The sequence below is a fragment of the Panicum virgatum genome, chromosome 2N, assembly GCF_016808335.1.
Source record: "Panicum virgatum strain AP13 chromosome 2N, P.virgatum_v5, whole genome shotgun sequence".
Taxonomy (NCBI): Eukaryota; Viridiplantae; Streptophyta; class Magnoliopsida; order Poales; family Poaceae; genus Panicum; species Panicum virgatum.
In genome coordinates this window covers 38,132,078-38,142,748 of record NC_053146.1, presented here as the reverse complement: position 1 = coordinate 38,142,748, position 10,671 = coordinate 38,132,078, and the positions used below count along the sequence as shown (strand labels likewise).

The window sequence follows — 10,671 nt, the reverse complement described above, 5'->3', positions numbered from 1 at the left end:
TAGTCTCTTTTCGGAGTTAAAACTCTAAGAGAATGTTGTTCATGATCAATGTGAATTAACTACTCTACAAGAGTGATTAGACAAAGTAGTGTGCTTTCATGCATATTGAGTCATGCTCTATTGAACTTAAATTTCCATATCTAAGTTCATAGGCTATGTGCTCATACATTTGTTCACCTTGGTGTACCAAGTGTTCTTCACTTCAAAGACTTTCAATTGGTGTCTAAACTCAATAATTATCATTTGGCACAAGTCTCTTTCAAATTGGTACATGCAAGGTAACTATCACCCCCGGAGGTATGCATGGTCTAAAACATCTTCAATTGGTATCTTAGTCAATTATTTGTTTTTATATAGCTACCTCCATGAATGATATGATCTAAGCTTTCTTATTAAAATGTCTAGTTGTGCACTTGATCTTCACAGTATAATTTTATGCACACACACCTTATGGAAAGCTTAGCTCATGTCATGCTAGTTTCGTGATTTTGTGATCCACCTTAGTAATTGCTCAATTGATATCTTCATTGATTTCATACAATTGGATTATGATTCATGGAACTAACTCCCTACGCTACTAACTTTTCCCTTTGAGCTATATTTTGTTTGCAAGGCTTTTTTAGGTGATTTGATTCTAAAGGGGGAGAAGTTTTCATCAAAGCATGGTAAAATTGAATATCTCCCAAAGGGGAAGCATTTTGATTCCAAAGGGGGAGAAAAAGGAGTAGTAGCAAACATGGGGAGAAACAAAGGGGGAATGATGGATTTAGTGGGAGGCCAAGTTGACATTGGATGATGGTAAGCATCCAAGCAAGTGTAAGTGGTTCAATTTATCAATTTTTGCAAAATTTATGCTTGCTTTGATTGTGTTGTCATCAATCACCAAAAAAGGGGAGATTCTAAGGAACATGGCCCCATTAGGCCATTGTTTTGTGATTTTGGTGATTGAGTAACAACGCGATCAATGGGACTAATGAGTTTGTCAAGTGAACATTTATAGATCCCAGGGATGAAGCAAAAAGGCCAAGCAAAGCAAAACACGAAGAAAGAACTCGAAGAAATGATTGAATTAGATGAGTTCTACAGAAATCTGTAGCACCGGTTGAACCGGTGACGATGCACCGGTCTAACCGGTAGGCTTCGGATACACCGGTGCCCTATCACTGGTACAATGGGCCATGCAATGTCAGGCCATGTGGAGAAAGTCAAGTGGCACCGGTTGAGCCGGTGGTGCCAAGTTGAGGCACCAGTGCAAGCACCGGAGGAATGACCAGAGAGTATGTTTGGCGTACAAGTGAAGATTGTTCAGCACTGGTTGCACCGGTGAACCAGCGGAGCTAGGCATCGGTGCAATGCCACGTCAGATGCGGAAGATCCCTTTAAGACCGGTTGAACCGGTGCAGCACCGGTGCAATGGACCAGTGTAGCCAGTGATAGCCACATCAGCTGTCAGAAGGCCAATGGCTAGTGCAGAAGCTGTGAGTGACCGGTTGCACCGGTGACCCCTCACCGGTCTAACCGGTGCTCTGTGCAGAAAAAGCCCAACGGCTACAAACGGCTCTATGGACTTGGTGGGCTATATATGTGCCATCCTCCGGCTATTTTGGAGTTGCTGGAGTTGCTACAAGTCTCAAACATACCCAGGAAACTCTCCAAGCCAACCCAAGTGCATATTGATCAAATCCTTAGGTTCAACACTAGCTTTAAGAGTGTAAGTGCTAGATTAGCTCTTTAGAGAGTGAGAGAGCAAGGCTTTGTGCCCTTGTGCTATGGTTCTTTTGTGAACCAACAAGATATCTTGGTGAGCCAGCCCCTTGGAGCTTTGAGGCCCGCCGGCAATGTCAACGACCCTCCGACTTGGTGTGGAGCGGCATGGACGATCTTGTGCGGGGGACGTGGAGACCCCTTCCTTAGTGGAGAAGCGCCTTAGTGGAACCCGGGATCAAAGTGACCGTGGTGACTCGGTGTCCCCGGAAGAGACTTGATTGCCGAGAAGCAATACTCTTAGTGAGTGCTTCAACAACGTGGATGTAGGTGTGCCTTTGTGGCTAACCGAACCACGGGATAAACACCCGCGTCAAGAGTTTGCTTTCTCCTATCTCGCTCTTTACGTTTCCGCATTTCTTACTAGCAATTCTTCTATGCTTTTACTTTCATAGAGTAGTATCTTGATAGAAAAGGCTATAGGTTGCTAAACTCTTTTAGGATATGGGTTTCACACTAGCAAAGCCTTGGTTGCACATATAGATAGCATGTTTTAGTTTAATATTGTGTAATTTAGTTGGAGCCATAGGTTAAGGTTTTAAGTTGCCTAATTCACCCCCTCCCCCTCTTAGGCTAGAGCACACGATCCAAGCTTTCATCCTCTCACCTTGTTCATCTTCCACCTGCAGCAAAGTGTGTGTGTGTGTGTGTGTGTGTGTGAGGAAAGCCAACACAGTATGCTAATATGTTACTTCAGCTGATGCTATGTACTTGATCATGCATTGATTTCCTTTTAGTCCTAACAATTGTGCTGGCAATGTATTATTGCAACAATGGATATTCCACATTAAAATATATATATATATATATATATATATATATATATATATATATATTAGCTTGAGCTGAAGTTCATACATTATTTATATAGTTTCAAGTACCTGGGATGTACGATGGTGCCCAAAAGTTTGGCTATGGAGGAGGTTTGGATGATTCAGATATGAGCTTCGCAGCAAATAAGCAGATAAACAAGTCTACCATTTTCCCTCAAAATAATTACCTGACGGCCTTCCCTGAGAATGCGAAGGCAGCACCTGTTGTGAAAATCAAAGTGGTGGTATGTTTCTATAGTTTTGCTCCACATTTGCTGATAAATGTTTTATTATTGGCTTACCTGAAATGCCATAACTTGCCCAATTTTAATAGTTTCTATGTGACATGTCGAATGCAGGTACGGAAAAGACCACTTAATAAAAAGGAATTGAAATATCAAAAAAGGAAGAAGATATCATAGACGTGGAACAAAGATCAAACTCTTTGACTGTCATGAGACTAAACTTAAGGTTTGCTTGTTTTTCTTCTCTCTTCAGTATCTATTGTCTATATTCCTAAGAATAGTAACTTGCTTCTGCAGTTTTCACTTAATACTCAATGTCTGGCACATCATTTCACAGGTTGGTCTTACTGAATATGTTGAAAAGCATGAGTTTGTATTTGATGTTCATATCAAATGATGAGGTTGGTACAAATTGCTTAACCATTTTCATCAGTGTTTTCAAGTACTGTAAATTCATTCACAAACACTGTCTTCCTCCAACATCCTATTTCTGCAGAATACTTCTTATCATTTCAACCAATATCCTCCATTCAGGCAGTGGAAATACATACACCATGAGGCCCCTTCTTCTTGAGGCCTCTCAAGATATCCTGAGATTAATGCACCATACATACCGCAACCAAGGGTTTCAATTATTTGTCAGCTTCTTTGAGATATACGGTGGCAAATTATTCGACCTATTCAATTATTTGTTTTCTTTGTAAATTATGTTCAAGTAAACAAGCTCAAGACTTTAACATAATTATCTACCATTCTTGATTGGCAATGATAGGTGTGAGGAGATCTGCATGATCTCTGAGCTATTCCTATAGGGAGGCTAATTTTTATTCCCAATTGATAGAGGAGGCAGTCATATGCGTAAGTTGAATGTTTCCTTTTATTGTTATTGTTCTTCATGTTTGATTGCCGAAAGGTTGAACAATTGAAATAGTGTGTGGAAGGTAGGCTTATGTGGGTTCCATCAGAATGCTAATTCTGAAGATATGCATGTGTGGGTTCACAGGTAGTACAAAATGTAAAAAGATATGCCAATTTTGAATTTTTCTATGGATCAAAAGTACTGAAGGCAAGAATGCCTCTCTACCTTCTGCATCACGTAGGGCATGCATGACACCTGCAACACTATTTTACTTACCCAAATTCTATATTTTGATGGTTGACACTTTACTTTTGGATGTTATTTATCAAATTATATAGGCAATACATGCAACCATTGTGGTTACCTGAATATCTTTTTTCTTTTGAAGCAAATTTGGCATAATCCAATCTCAGCGCGATATTTGTGCAACTGGTTACAAGCCCATTTTTCTCTAATTTTCAATTATGTGCTTGGTTAGGGTAAAGCAGGAGCAGGGGAAAATATGAAACATCAATCTAGGTCTACTCAAGAATGAAGACAGAAGGCACAATCAAAATTCTGAGAGGTACCTGCCGGAATGCATGATGCCAGGTGTGTCTCTGTGCCTGACTGGCCATTTTAGAGGGCTGCTTATCTTTAGAGGAACTACGGCTGGCATAAACACCAGCCTGAACATCAGTATAAATCATTCCCGATAAAAATTTTGGTAGCTTAAAAGTTCTTGGACTTCTGTGTTGCTAATGAGAACATAAAACTGCAGACACTAAGATCGAACTGATAAGTTGTCAAAGGATGAGAAAGAAAATACAACATAAGGTGTAGGGTTCCTTCTTGAATAATAGAGGCATTCAGGCATTAAACAGGTAACAATCTTTGTGCTTTGTATTGAAGAAAAACTTTGCCAAATGTTATATGCATCCTTTTCCATTTAAGTTACTGAAGATGGCTTTGTCGCCTCTGTTTCAGGGCCTCGATCACTCTGCATTGAATGGAAACAGAGCTGTTTATTTTTCCTTCTCACAACTATATAGAGACTCCATTTCTTGAAACAATAGTTGTTAGTTTATTTGGCCTTAAATAAGGTAGGCTTATTTTGAAGCATGGTAGGATAGTAAAAGTTGTAATTGCAGCTTGCCTGCACAGTATTAACAATGTTCCCCTGCTACATGTATGGTTAATAAAGTGAGTGAACCACATGATCAACTAGACAGTTTTGCTATGACATTAATAAATAAATTTAATTTTTAGCACTCGTTTGATGCAATCTATTATTTTTTAAAATATTTTTTCTTTAAACACGTGTCTGTGGCATGTGCATCTCCACTAGTCAGTGTTAAAGGCAAGACCAAATGGGGGGAAGATTGAAATACTAATAAAATGGAACGACCAACTGTCAGCCGACTCATCATGGGAGGAGCTGGAACGCTTCAAGAAGTTATACCCAAAATTTCAGCTCGAGGACAAGCTGATTCTTCAAGTGGGGAGAGATGTAACAGTTGTCAAGCATCCTCGAGGACGCCCTTGGAAAGTGGCAGCGGGCTAGATTGTTAGCGAGAGGCAACAGGATCAGCTGTTATTGATTAAGGCCTCCTTTGGAGGATAGGCTCATGGGCCAGGCCCATTAGCATTTGTAACCCCCTTCATATTAAAGGGAGAACAATCAATGAGAAAGGTAAGCAAAGTTTAGGGTTAATCCCTTTATCTCTTCCTCCCTCCTCTTCTCCTGCGCCGCCACCTCCTCTTCTCCCCCTGTGCTGCTAGCCTGCCACCGCCTCCACCAGCTGCCACTGCACCGCCGCAACCGGCCCCAGCCGGCCGCACTGCCCTCTGCCGCCGCCCAGCCGGCCATTGCCGGCCACGCCGCCCTGGGCGCTGCTCCAGACGGCCCTAGCCGCGGGATTGCCGCTGCTGCCCTGCTATCACGGGTACCCTGCTCCCCCTCGGAACCCTAAAGGGGATCGGGACCGTGAGAGTTTGTTGTCGTACTAAATTCGTTTAAGGACTTGTATTTGGTTCTGATAATTAATGAACGTAACTTTCTTGTGTTGCAATTTGGATTTCTGAATTATGATGATTCTCCAGATATGTATAACTAGTACGCTTGCTGCTGCTATTCCTTATTCCTTCAGGACTCTACTCAGTCAGTCAGCCGGCTGGTTTGCCTTGTTGTAGTAATAAAATTTGTTCAAGGACTTGCTCTGATAATGAACGTAGTGTTGCAGTTTCGATTTCTGTTGCATGATTCGCCAGATGTAAAACTAGGTGTGTACAGTAGGCTAGCTGCTGCTATTCCTTATTCCTTTGCCGATGGCCTGCAACACGGCTTGCCGAATCATTTGCTCATCCACGCTTCCCCCCTGCTGCTGCTGCTGCTGCTTGCCCTGCTGGCCTGATCCGCCGAGCGCTTGGAAGCGGAAGGCGGTGTCGTGGGCGCAGGAGAGGTCGGCATCAAGGATGTCGAGGCCGAAGTCCTCCAAGGCCTCCAGAACCGACACCAGCAGCCCAGGCTGGCTCCTCTCGGTGGACACGTTGATCCCGAACCCTCTCCTACTCCACTGACGAGACGCTCACCTGTACGTATATGTACGTGTGTGCACGCACAAAAATGCAAGCATGGAAATGGATCCCTTGAGCTCCTTTATGTATTTCGACACGTACTACAGGATTGACATCTTGTTTATGGTTTTCGAATGAAATCCATCGGGGAAACGTTTTCTTAGGAAAATCGGGAGCAGCTCAATCTTTACAGTGTCAGTCAGTCATGCAGCTCAGCTCAGTCATCACAACCTGACAGGATTGGAGGGAAATACTTGTTGTACTCCACAGAGTCCAGACCCCAATTATATTGCACGCTGCAGCTTCTAGTAGTCCTAGCTTGTTTTGATGTTCTCGATCCAGAGCTACGTACTCTTTGTTCTTTGATTTGTGTATTTTTTTTTTGATAAGTCGACGGGAGGGGAGCTAATCCTCCACCTGTATGATATATTGATGATTGGCTCTCAAATAGCCATTTGGTTACAAATACACCTTCGGATTTTTGATGGTGCTAAGAGTACAAAGCGCTAGCTATTACAGAGCACCAAACTGTGGCAAACTAGAAAAGTTCCTGTCAACTCGTGGTAGCCGATCACCCCATAGGTAAGCTTCAGTTTTGTGCATCGTGGTTCACCGACAGCACCACAACCAATAGGCTAGACTCCGCGACCTCCACTCCAACGGCGACTGTTATGCTTCGAGTCGATTCAGACAGACAATAGTCGTGATTACATTTTGTCTTAGAAGCACATCCAGGACCCAATTGACGCCCGCCAATGCCCAATGAGGGGAGGAATCCTCAACGGAGGGAGGGCCAGCAAAACGGAGCACAAGGAGATCCAATAGAGGGGACCATGGTCTTGTTACCGGCATTTGATGAGACAAGGCAACCAAGGATCATGGAGAAAGGCAACCAAGGATCATGGAGAAAGGCAGAGGTAGCCACTGGAAGTGAAGCATGACAGTTAGAACTTGTGCAAAACATCAGAGGGAAGAGGTTGGAACCGATGTAGGGTTTTGAGATGTGCCCAGCATGTCATTGTGCACAGACAAACAACACTCTCAAGAGACAATACTCTGACACCTCCAATCCCCAAGCAACTGTTAAGCTTTGAGCCAAGAAGGCAGACGACGGTCGTGATTTGCACGTCTTGAGGCACTTCAGGGATCCAATCGTTTCCCACCAACGCCCATCGAGGGGATCATGGTCCCACTAACCCGGCATTTGGTGAGACAAGGCAATCAAGGCTCATGGATGATGGTGGAGTAAGGACACTGATAGCGATATTTGGGCACCCCGAACAAATACTAGCACCATTGGCCATACCTGAGGCCGATGACAGCGAGGAGCCCCACATCCACCGTGAGGCAACTATGGCGGCCCGTGGCCCGTGGCCCGTGGCACCATTTGTGTATTTGTGATTTTTTTCACATGTTTTTGCACGCCACTAGTATATTAATCTTGGGCATGTACATGCAGTTCACAATTTCTAGAAAACTTCAAATATATTTTATTTTCCCTAATTCATTTCAAATTAAGGTGTCAGCTTCTCGGAATCTCCTTTTTTTCAGAACAGAACAGTGAATTATCTTTAAAGTGTTTGATGGTAGTATATCGTCGTAGTGCACGCAAATGCCATTATCTTTGTTGGCTTTGATCATGCCACCTACAACCACCGACTCTGAGTAGGAGTATACCTCATTCTAAGAGAAAGGCGCTTTGCCAAAACGGAGAAGAGGAGACCCGTGATCATCTCTTCCTCAATTGATGTCCTTCTACAACAGCTTAGAGCAACTCCAGTAATAGCCCCTACTCCAGGGTCCCTACTTTTTGAGTAGGGGCTTTCCCTACTTTCTGGGGCTCTGTTTGTTGCACCCAACTCCAGCAAGGGTCCCTACTTCTCAGCCCCTATATCTTTTTCTTTCCTATTTCAAGTTTCCCTCTATGTATATCACACTAGTAAATAGGCTCACATAGCGACTGCTCAAACCGAATGGACTCAAATCATATATGTCAATTCACAGCTGGATGCAGACATGACAATGCACAAGATGTCACCGATTGAAAAATGGTTCAAGTTGGTACAAATCACAGCAGTGCCAATACCTATCTAACTGAATCTGGACAGCAGTCGACACCAAGTATATTACAACTATAGTTTATATGACATGCTACTACCAATCTATGGGCATCACTAGCACGCAAACTATGAGACTCCTGAAGTGCTTCCTGCAGATTCTTGACAGCACTGTTGTGGTAAACAAAGTCCATGGACCAAAACTCATGGTTATCAACTGAAACCACCTGAATGTATTTCGTATTTCTCTGATGGGTTTGTTCTACTTCTGGAGGAGTTACTAATCGCAGTCGAGCAGAATGACCACATACATTTTCAGATAGATAAAAAAATTGTTAAGTTACGTATTCTTTTTCAAGAACAACAAATTTTGGAATCAGCTGACAAACTAGAGTGACAAGCCACTTCTGTTTGTTATCCACATCAAGGTGACAAGGTGCAGAAATTTCACCCGAAAAAAGTGCAGATTCTACATTTGTTGGCTTCCCATTTACCAATCACAGATCAAAGGCTAAGAATTATGAACCTTAAACAATAAGAGGACAGATCATATGGCAGTGCATATAAAAGCTTGAAACAGGACCTAGACACGATAACCATTTGTCCAGCAGTAAAAAAAAAACCAATGTAACAGGCTAGTGCACAGAACAGAGCTAGACAACACATGTTACATCAAATCAGATGCCTATGCCATGCTAAATCTGTACAGTTTGTAATGCTGATTCATTTCTCCAAATTACCTAAGCAACAACTGGCAGTCAGCATAAATGTATTCAACAAGCATCTCTGCAAGCATCAAGCAATACTAGCAAATAACCAAACATATCTCTACAAGAAGCTGCTAAAGATGGTTTACAACTAGTATACCTCTGTCACAAAACATCACCGACTCTAGAGAGAAAAGATCAAAGCTTGCTAAGCTAGTCTGACTAATTTCTGGTTATGGTCTTAGTGCATGATCTAAAGTACTCAAATAAGCAAATAAAAGAGAAAACAACTCACCAAGCATAAATTAAATGGTTGCACCATCGGCATCACCTCCAGTTCCCCCACTAGAAATGCTAAACCCACCACCAAACCCAGCACTGAAGGCAGCCATCTTTTGTGCTGCAATTTGTGCTCTCATTGTCAACACATATGTCTTCTGATCTGGATCCAAGGTACTCACATCACAGAACATGATTTTCTATTCTTGTTCCCACATCAGTTTGCCTTTTTCCAATGATTATCTTTTGCTGCTGAATCATCTTTGTCTCCTTCCACCTATCCTCCTTCATTTTTTTCTCCTCATCCCACCTAAGCTCCCTCAACTTCTTCTCCTCCTTCTTGTCCAAGATCAACTCTGCAATAGCTTCTTTGTATAGCCCTGCATCACCTCCTATCTTCAATCTCTCCTTTGCTTGCTTCCTTCCAGGTGGCCTCTTGTTTGGGTTTGGTTCTGTTGAATAACTTCTACTACTGTCATCTCCATCATCCCTTTCAGTAGCTCCATTGGAAGACATGTTACTCTGTGACCTTCTATTATTCTCCATTGTTTGGAATTTCTGACAATGCCTCACCTTGAGCCAACAGTGAAGGAATTGGAATGACTTTTTAGTGGCCCCTTTGCAAATAGTGTCGGTGCTTCAATGATCTACAACAAAGTTAAGTGTTAGTACAAATGAATGCAAAATTATCAACAGTGAACAATACATAAGCAAACTTACATGCTCCTTGTATGGTATGCCACTTGGATGGTGACGCTCGACCTCATCATAGTATCTTTGAAACTTCTGGCACTCCTTTTGAATGGTACTCCAACGGTGCTCAAGTGAGTTGGCATTCCTATCTGACTCAAAGGTCTTGTTGGCATGATAATGATCTGCAATTCTTTTCCAATATGCTCTCCCTGGCTGCTCATTGCCAATGATAGGATCAGTGCGGATGTTTTCCCATGACACGCACAATTGGATGTCCTCTTCATGATTGTAATTGCCTGCCCTTTTCGGAGCTGCTTTTGCAACCTTGGTTTGGTTCTCAGGATCACCAAATGTCCACTGAAAGCCACTTGACAAGGAGATTGCATCAACATCACACTCATCAGATATCATATTGGTCCAGGGTCCGCCTCCAGTAGCCATTGCAATCTCATCAGATAGTGTCGGGTCACCTGTAGTGCCATCAATGGCATTGTGACTGACATGGAATAGACTGCGGCGCGGCGAGCTTGAGCTTGGGTTGCCGATGTCGATAGGCAGTGAAGTAGCACGGGAGGCCCGGGACCTCGCGGGTCCAAGTGGCGCAGGAGGGGTGGCCCTTGCAAGCTGCAAGCCACATATGAAACATATCACAAAAATCAGCAAAGGGGTTCATAGCAGTAGCACTAGTTTCGGCAAGCT

General features: G+C 43.0%; 1 long non-coding RNA gene across 1 annotated transcript; it reads right to left on the bottom strand.

Moving 5' to 3' along the window:
* Positions 1-8,357: 8,357 nt before the first annotated feature.
* On the bottom strand, positions 8,358-10,387 carry LOC120658816. Its single transcript, XR_005668854.1, has 3 exons — positions 10,000-10,387; positions 9,296-9,926; positions 8,358-8,573 (listed from the first exon to the last, which is right to left on the bottom strand). It is a non-coding gene; the product is annotated as an uncharacterized LOC120658816 (long non-coding RNA).
* Positions 10,388-10,671: the final 284 nt, after the last annotated feature.